This window comes from Oxyura jamaicensis, chromosome 22 (genome assembly GCF_011077185.1).
Source record: "Oxyura jamaicensis isolate SHBP4307 breed ruddy duck chromosome 22, BPBGC_Ojam_1.0, whole genome shotgun sequence".
Taxonomy (NCBI): domain Eukaryota; kingdom Metazoa; phylum Chordata; class Aves; order Anseriformes; family Anatidae; genus Oxyura; species Oxyura jamaicensis.
The window spans coordinates 1-8194 of NC_048914.1; the positions used below are offsets into that span (position 1 = coordinate 1).

Below are 8194 nucleotides of genomic sequence, written 5' to 3' on the forward strand. Positions count from 1 at the left end.
TTTGTTTCAGTTTTTAAAGACTGCACCATCTCATCGCAACCAAGTTGAAATGTGTAGTGTAGGAGCATTGTTCAGTTTGGAGTATTCCAAATTGAATGTGAAATGTATGGGATCACTCTGAAAGATGCGATGATTCCTATAAGAACTGATTCTGCTTAATATTTGGGATACATTTTTTCTTCTGTATTTTTAAAACATAAGGACTGTGGGCTTTAATTATTGAAGGAAGTTTTTCACGCTGTTCCAAGCTCATTGTCTGAATTATTTCATCTGCTTCTGGGTCTTTCTAGACATACTTTTCATGGGAACTTTTTTTGCACGACCTACTGATTTATTATCCTTTGCCAATGTCAATCCTGATGCTGGATTTGCAGTACAAATGTCCATTGAAGAAAGTCTTGCTGACACATCCTTGGTTTGTTTTCAAGCAGCTCTTTTGTATACCTCCAGCAAAGGTAAATGCATTCAAATGACTCGACCACTGGTTTTGTTTGGTTTGTTTTTAAAGAAATGTTTGTATAGCTCTTTGTACAGCTTTGTTTTGATAACTTAGGGAAGTCCCTAAGTCCTTGTCCAAGTTAGGGAACCTACTTGGCAGTTAGTCACATCATAGAAAACGTCATAAGCTCTGTGTTGATGGAAAAAAATGAATTGATCTCAATTTTCGGTCATCTCGATCAACAACTTTACTTCAAAGGCATATCATTGTTATAAGCAGTAACATAGCTGCTTCTTAATTTCTCCCAAATCACAGAGCTATGGAAGTGGTGGATGCTACGGTGTGGGCGTAAAGAACAGCAGCTACTTTCTATTGTGGAGGATGCCACAAATTTTAGAGTGGCAAACTACGTACTTCATCTGTACAGTCAAAATGTGGTACAGTAAATGGTGTGGCCATTAGAAAGTAGTTCATGTTATGGACCTGTGTTGAGTATTCAGTTGAATACTTGAGAGCTTTTCAGAATTTGAGACAGGAGGGAGAAGTGGCATTAGAGCAAACTTCTGACTGGTGTGTTTTGACCAAGAGTGCATCTTGGACCAGAGGAGATGCACTGTCATGACTGAATTTGGATACCTCTTCCTACCAAGCAGTACTGTGTCATGATTTCTATTTATTTTTTTATTAGGTGAATGTCGAATTCGTGTGCACACACTTTGCTTGCCTGGGGTAAATTGGTTGGCTGATGTATATGCAGGAGCAGATGTACAAGCAGTTGTATGCCTCTTAGCAAACATGGGTGAGTATCAAATAGCTTTTCATGTGTTCTCTTTTAAAGTAGCAAATGAAGCCTGGCTATTCATTTTCCTGTTTGTTTTTGTGTGCTTTAATAAAGAAAAAAAAATGGGGATGAGGAGTACTTCTGACATCTCCACTTTCTGCGTTACTTTTCTGTGCTTTCAACCTGCCATTGCCAGATTGAGGATTCATGCTTGATTCCCTACGCAAGGGCCACAAGTGGATGCCTCATAGATCGATCTCTGCTTGTGAATGTTACAGCTCCATGCAGGATTTTAGTGTATGCCATGTTGTATAGGAGTAGCCAAACGAATTCCAAAAGAGGAACAGTACTTCTGAATCTTGACCCAAATGCGCATTCAGTCCAGCAGGTGGCTTCTTCCAAACAAAAGATTCGCATCTTTTTTCTTAGCAGAGAAAGATGGAACTGAAGTTGCACAAACTGTTATGCTGTGGAAATGATGAGAGAACGTTATTTTTGATTCTTTTGGTCACAAGAATTGTTGCAAATCATTTGCATGTACAATAGCGAATAGTTGAATAGATTGCTAACCTACTTGCATAAGATTTAAAGAATGATGTGTACATAGTCTCATGTTCATACTACAGTTTAAATCAAGTATTACAACTCCGATTTCAATTTTATTTTTTTATGCATTGGAAAAGGAAGCTTCTGTATGTAAAATTAAACGAATGAGGTCAACTCTACGCACCTTTTTTCTTCTAATAAACAGCAGTGGATCGCTCAGTTTCATGTGGTATTTCAGATGCAAGAGATGCCTTAGTTAATGCTGTGGTAGACAGCATTTGTTTCTGCGGACAGAAACAAAAAATGACCATGCTTATTTGAACTGATTAGTGCCTGAATAGTTTTTTTGGTTTTACTTGATTTGTTAAAATATCTATTGTTACTTGATTTTACAGAGAATATCATAATAAAACACAAACATAATAAAACACAATATAAAGTTCACTGCTTTTGATTTTTTCATATATTTTGTGTTAACAAAAATCACACTTAAATATGATTACATGATATGATGTATTATATGATAATATATCTCTTCCCTTCCCTTCCCTTCCCCTCACTTCGCTTCTTGCTCTACTCTGCTCTCCTTTCTTACCTCTTCTGGCCTCATGTCTCCCATGTCTATTCTTCATTTCTATCCAGACAGGAGAGGAGAAATATGAAAAAAATTGTATCAACATCAAAACAAGAGTAAGTCTTGAGGAAAGGAAATGTAAATCAGGTGTAAAACGATAGTAAAGCAAGAGGAAATCCGGAGGGGAGGCGAGGGGAGGGGAGGGGAGGGGAGGGGAGGGGAGGAGGTAGTTTCTGTATTAGATATTACATATTATTACTTCAGATAGTTTCTTGTGTGAAGTTTATTTTATACGCCATTACTACTGCTAGAATCCTTTCATTCTGGTATTTTACAGTGAACATATCAAAATCTTTCCTTTAGTATTACCTGATAGCCCATCACCTGCCCTTTATAAACCTTATAGAAATATTAGCAGTTTGAAACAGTACATTTCCCTTCCCTTCCCTTCCCTTCCCTTCCCTTCCCTTCCCTTCCCTTCCCTTCCCTTCTCTTCTTGCTCTCCTCTGCTCTGCTGTCTCTCCTCTTCTGTCCTCATCTCTCCCATCTCTATTCTACACTTCTTTCCAGACAGGAGAGGAGAAATAAGAAAAAATTGTATCGACATCAAAACGAGAGTAAGTCTTCAGGAAACTAAAAGTAAACCATGTGTAAAAAGATACTAAATCAAGAGGAAATCCACAGGAAATTAGTAATAACCAAAGAGAATATATGGAGTAAAAGAAGAGTAAATCAGAGGAGAGGAGGGCATAGGGAGGCAGAGGAGGGCAGAGGATTGGAAAGAAGAGGAGAGGAGAGGAGGGAAGGGAAGAGAAATGTACTGTTTTGAACTGATAGTATTTCTATAAGGTTTATAAAGGGCAGGTGATGGGCTATCAGGTAATACTAAAAGAAAGATTTTGATATGTTCACTGTAAAATACCAGAATGAAAGGATTCTAGCAGTAGTAAAGGCGTATAATATAAACTTCACACAAGAAACTAAATGAAGTAATAATATGTAATATCTAATACAGAAACTACCTCCTCCCGTCCCCTCCCGTCCCCTCCCCTCCCGTCCCCTCCCGTCCCCTCCCCTCCCTCTCCCCTCCCCTCCCCTCCCCTCCCCTCCCCTTCCCTCCCCCTCCTCCCCTCCTCCCCTCCCCTCCCCTCTCCTCTCCTCTCCTCTCCAATCCTCTCCTCTCTGATCCTCTCCTCTCCGATCCTCTCCCCTCCCCGAAATGCAATCTGTGCTCCAGAGTTAATGATGGGAAGGGTTGTAACAGAAGGTGCTTGCATTAATAGCTCTTTCAAGTATTTGCATCATATCCATCCATGGGGTACTCCAAGCGGATGCTAAAATGATACTAGAGTTCTTCATGTGTTTTTTAAATCTCCCGGTTTTCAGTCAGACCTAGCGTGCATTTCCTGAAGGAATAGGTCTTTTTGCAATTCTGTGCGAGACAGAGAGGATGGAAACAAATTACCCTGATTACTTCTGTAATAAAATGAACTTACTCCATCAACTGCTCTGGCAATATGCAAATGGTCCAATGATGACAGCTAATGTACCGTAATCTGAATTAGTTTTCTTTAATCAATTGCAATGTCTGCATTAGTTTAGAATCCATAATGGTTTTGGTTTGGTAGTAAACATAAATTCTGGAAACTTTGTTTTGTAGTTCCTGAAGAATTGATGTAGAATCCTCTGACATGATCTTCCGGAGAGCCGCACAAACGTCCAGAGGTCCAAAATTCTACAGTGTAATACATTGCTTCTTCTGACTGCATGGCAAAAACAACAACAACAACAAAGTTATCATGGGGATTTTCCACAAAATTGCACATTGATATAAATTAACATTGCTTATTGGCATAAAAAATATAACACCTAGTATTTGAGTTTACTGTTGGAAGGAGAGACTGAAATATCCAATTTCCACTCAGAAGCGTAACTTGTGCTTCTTGCAAATGCGGTTTACTAACCACTAGGAATTGTGTTCAGATCTATTCCCATGACTGTTAGTTCTTTAATTTCTTTTTATTGCATGATGTGCAGTTTGTATTATTCTAAGTATTCCCTTTGCCCACTTCCCTTTCTAATGACTAAACACTTCTACTATTTCTTTTAATGTGATTTTTGAATTATTTTATTTTATTGTTTGTTAGTTTTTACTTTGTTTGTTAGTTTTTACTTTGTAGCTTTGTCCTCCTCAACCTGCAGTATATTTCTTTCTTTTAGATGTCTCTCATAATGCAGTGGATGCTGGATATTTGACAATACTCGGCAATTCATTGCTGGAAAACCTAGACAAGGAAGATGATAAATATCCTTTTCAAATTACCTAACAGGTGATTCTGAACAATACTAACCTACAGTTTGGAAGAAAACTTGCATATAACATTTACATGAGCTGTCTCTAAAGGAAGAGATGTTCTGTTGCATGAGATCTTGAAATGAAACTTACTTATCTTCAAGCCAAGAACAATAATAATAAAAAAAATAAAGCAACCCAGCTGAGGGGCAGCTTCCCTTAAGTGATTAAAGATGGATCTGCCAAGAATTTGCTTAACTGTCTGCAAAGAATATTTAGCTGTAACTTGTAAAAATATGTTGATTCTACAAACATCCGAAGTACTCTTTTATGTTTAGGAACAGCAAAAGATTCATAGAATCTTTTTTCTTTTTTTAATAAAGGGGCCTTTCGAGTGCAATCTTATGCCGTTATGTCTTTACACTCCTCCCTGTATGCAGTGAAAGGAGTGAGGGTTTGTGCTGTTCAAGTGCAGAGGTGAGAACACAGCAGACACAGGTGTGCAATGCAGGTGAAAGAAGGAGAATTGTGGCTGTAGAGTGGAAATTCCTCAATTTCCCATGTTTGCCACCATTCTTTCTAAAACATGACTTTTACATGCTCATCTGAAGTGAAAAGGAATTGGCAATTGAAGACCCCTCCTTGGGGTCTCAGGTCCCTCACACAGAAGGCTCCTGCCTGCCCCCTGACTCAGCTACAAATGCTGCACCGAGGCAATGTCCTGAGGGGCAGCAGAGAGATTGCAGGATTCCTGTGGCTTCACTTCTGGCACAAGCTTCCTGGCCACCTTGCTGTGCGTGCCCCTCACAAGGGCATGCTGCTACCAATGACCTTGAGCCCAGAGATGTCAGGAGCAATTGCCAGGGACCACGTGTGCAAAGGTGGCTTCTCTGGGAGGCTCTGGTGCTGAGCACTGCCTACCGCTCCTAGTTCTAGTTCCGTTTGGGACTCAGTAGGACCATGGCACCGTGGCCCTGTAAGGCAGCAGCTGACTGGTCCCAGCATCTTCATGACTCCCTGTGATGCGTTCCCTCTCCCCTGATTGGCTGGCTAGCCATTGTTAGCTGTATTGTAACTGGCTTGTCATCAATAGGGGGTGTGTCTTCCCCTCCCTATACAAGGGCCAAGGGGGACAATTGGAAACAGAGTGTTGGGGATGGAAGATGGAGGAGGACCAGGAGGAGAAGGAGGAGGACGTAGAGGAGCAGGTGGTGAAGCTGGTGGAGCTGGTGGTAGAGAACGTAGAGGAGGTGGTGGAGGTGGTGATGGTAGTGGAGGAGTTGGTGGACGAGGAGATGGAATGTTCAGGATTCATAGAATCATTTTTCTTCTTTTTTTTTTTTTTTGTTATTTTTAATAACGGGACTTTTGATTGCAATGTTATACAGTTACGTCTTTAGAATTCCCCCTGCATGCACTGAAAGCAGTGAGGGTTTCCAAGCATCCACGTATATTTACAGAACCCAAGTATCATTCTTTGTACACATCCATTTCTTGAGCAAACCAAGAGGAACCAAAGGATTACCTGGGGGCACCCACGCATCTCCATGGGCACCCAGGATCATCCTTGGAACACCCAAGCATCTCTACGCAGCAGCCATGCACCTCCCTAGAGCAAGCATGCATCTCCCTGGGGAACAGAAGTGTCGCCTTGGAGCTCCAAAACATCTCCCCACACTGTTCAAGCATGTCCCAGGAGCACCCACGCATCTTCCTGCATCCCCACGCATCTCAGCAGGGCTCTCAAGCACCTCCCTCGATCCCACAGGCAGCTCACCCACGTAGCCAGGCATTTCCAGGGATCTCAGGCATCTCCCAGAGCACTCCAGCACCTCCCCAGGCCATGCAAGCACCACACTGAAGTACCCAAACATCTTCTTGGACATGCTCTTCACTTCCAGTAGACACTAGGCACCTTCCTGGAGCACCCACACAGGTCCCAGGGCAACCAAGGTTGAAATTGAGATCCCAGGGTGCTCCAGGGAGGTGCTTGTGTGCCCCAAGGCCATGTTTGGTTTCTAAAACGAGGACCTTGCTTGTTCCAGGGGGGTACCTGGTGACTCAGCCAGACACTAAGCAGACCTGGGGAGATGTCTGAGTGCCTCAGGAGGTGTTGGGTTCCCAGGGGAGATGCTTGGGTGCTGCAGTGAAATGCTGGAGTGCTGTGGGGAGGTGTGTTGGTCCTCCAGGCAGATGGTTTTGTCCCCTGGGGAGATGCTTGGGTGCCTCATGGAGATGGATGTGTCCCAACGGGCTCCTGTTCTCCAGGAAGGGTTTTGGGTCCTCCAAGGAGATGCTTCTTTCCTGTGGGAGATGCTTGGGTCATCCAAAGAGGTGTTGGCATGAAACAGGGGAGGTACTTCTGTGCTTTAAAGCTGTGCTTTGGTGCCCTGGGGAGATGCTCAAGTGCTCTACGTAGCTTCTTGACTTTGCCAAAGACATGTTTTTTTGGTGGAGGAGAGTATTTGGAGTGAAATGGTTGAACGCTAGGAGGAGATGCATGGGTCCACCAGGAAAATGTTTATATCCCCTGGGAGGATGCCTGGAAGGTGCTTATGCACCCCATGGAAGCTCTTGGGTGCCAAGGGAGGTGCTTCCCATCTCCAGTGAGCTGTTTGGGTGCCCCAGGTGGTGGTTTGGAGCCCTGGGGAGATGCTTGGCTTCTCCACTCAGATGGAGGAGTGCGATGGGGAAATCATTGGGTACTCCAGTGATGTGCTTGGGTGTTCCAGGGAGGTGCTTCTGTGCTGCAGGGAGATCCTTTGGTGACAGGGGCAGAACCCTTGGTGGACAGGGGATAGCTTTGTGTGCTCCAGGAAGGCTTTTCTTCTGCCCTACAGGTATGCTTACGTACTGCAGGGAGATGCTTGTGTGCCCTGCGGTCGGAAAGGGAAACAGTCCCGAGTAACGATGCAACCTCGATGCGAGTATAATCGTCCACCTTTCTTGCATGTTGTCACAGAGTATTTATAGGCAACTAACTACAGCACGCACCGACAAAAACTTATAATTGGTCTAGCTTCTCCGTGCACTTGTCTCTAGCTTGTTTCCTCATTATCTCTAATTCAGGAACGTGGGAAACAGCACAAAGCAACCTACAAATTCCTTTCCTACCCCCTGGGAATTGAATCATAGCCCCAGGCACCCAGGGATATTCCTGAGGAACCAAGCACCACCCCAGACAACCCAGGCATCTTCCTAAGTCACTCCAGCAGCACCACTCAGTACCCACTGAGTACCACCTCTCAGGAAACACCAACATCTTCCTGGGCAACCCAAGCACCTCCCTTGGACGCACTAAGCAGGAAAGAACAATGCTAAATAACCATGGGAGCCAGAATGCACAAATACTGCAGAACAGTGACACTAAGTGCTATAAGACAAAACAAAAATTACCTCCACCAAATCCCTTCTGTCATAGTCTTCCCAATCTTTCTAAATACATTGATTAATCGTGCCATATACTTTTTCCAAGTCAAATACGTCAGATCCCTTACTTAGCTCAATGACAGTGTGGAACAGTTTCTGAAGAAAACAATGGGAAAAAAAAAAAAAAAAAAA

The 8194-nt window shown here is 43.1% G+C and overlaps 1 long non-coding RNA gene across 1 annotated transcript; it reads left to right on the top strand.

The window, feature by feature from the left end:
• Window positions 1-287: 287 nt before the first annotated feature.
• Window positions 288-2036, top strand: LOC118177512. Its single transcript, XR_004755825.1, has 3 exons — window positions 288-455; window positions 1128-1238; window positions 1972-2036. It is a non-coding gene; the product is annotated as an uncharacterized LOC118177512 (long non-coding RNA).
• Window positions 2037-8194: the final 6158 nt, after the last annotated feature.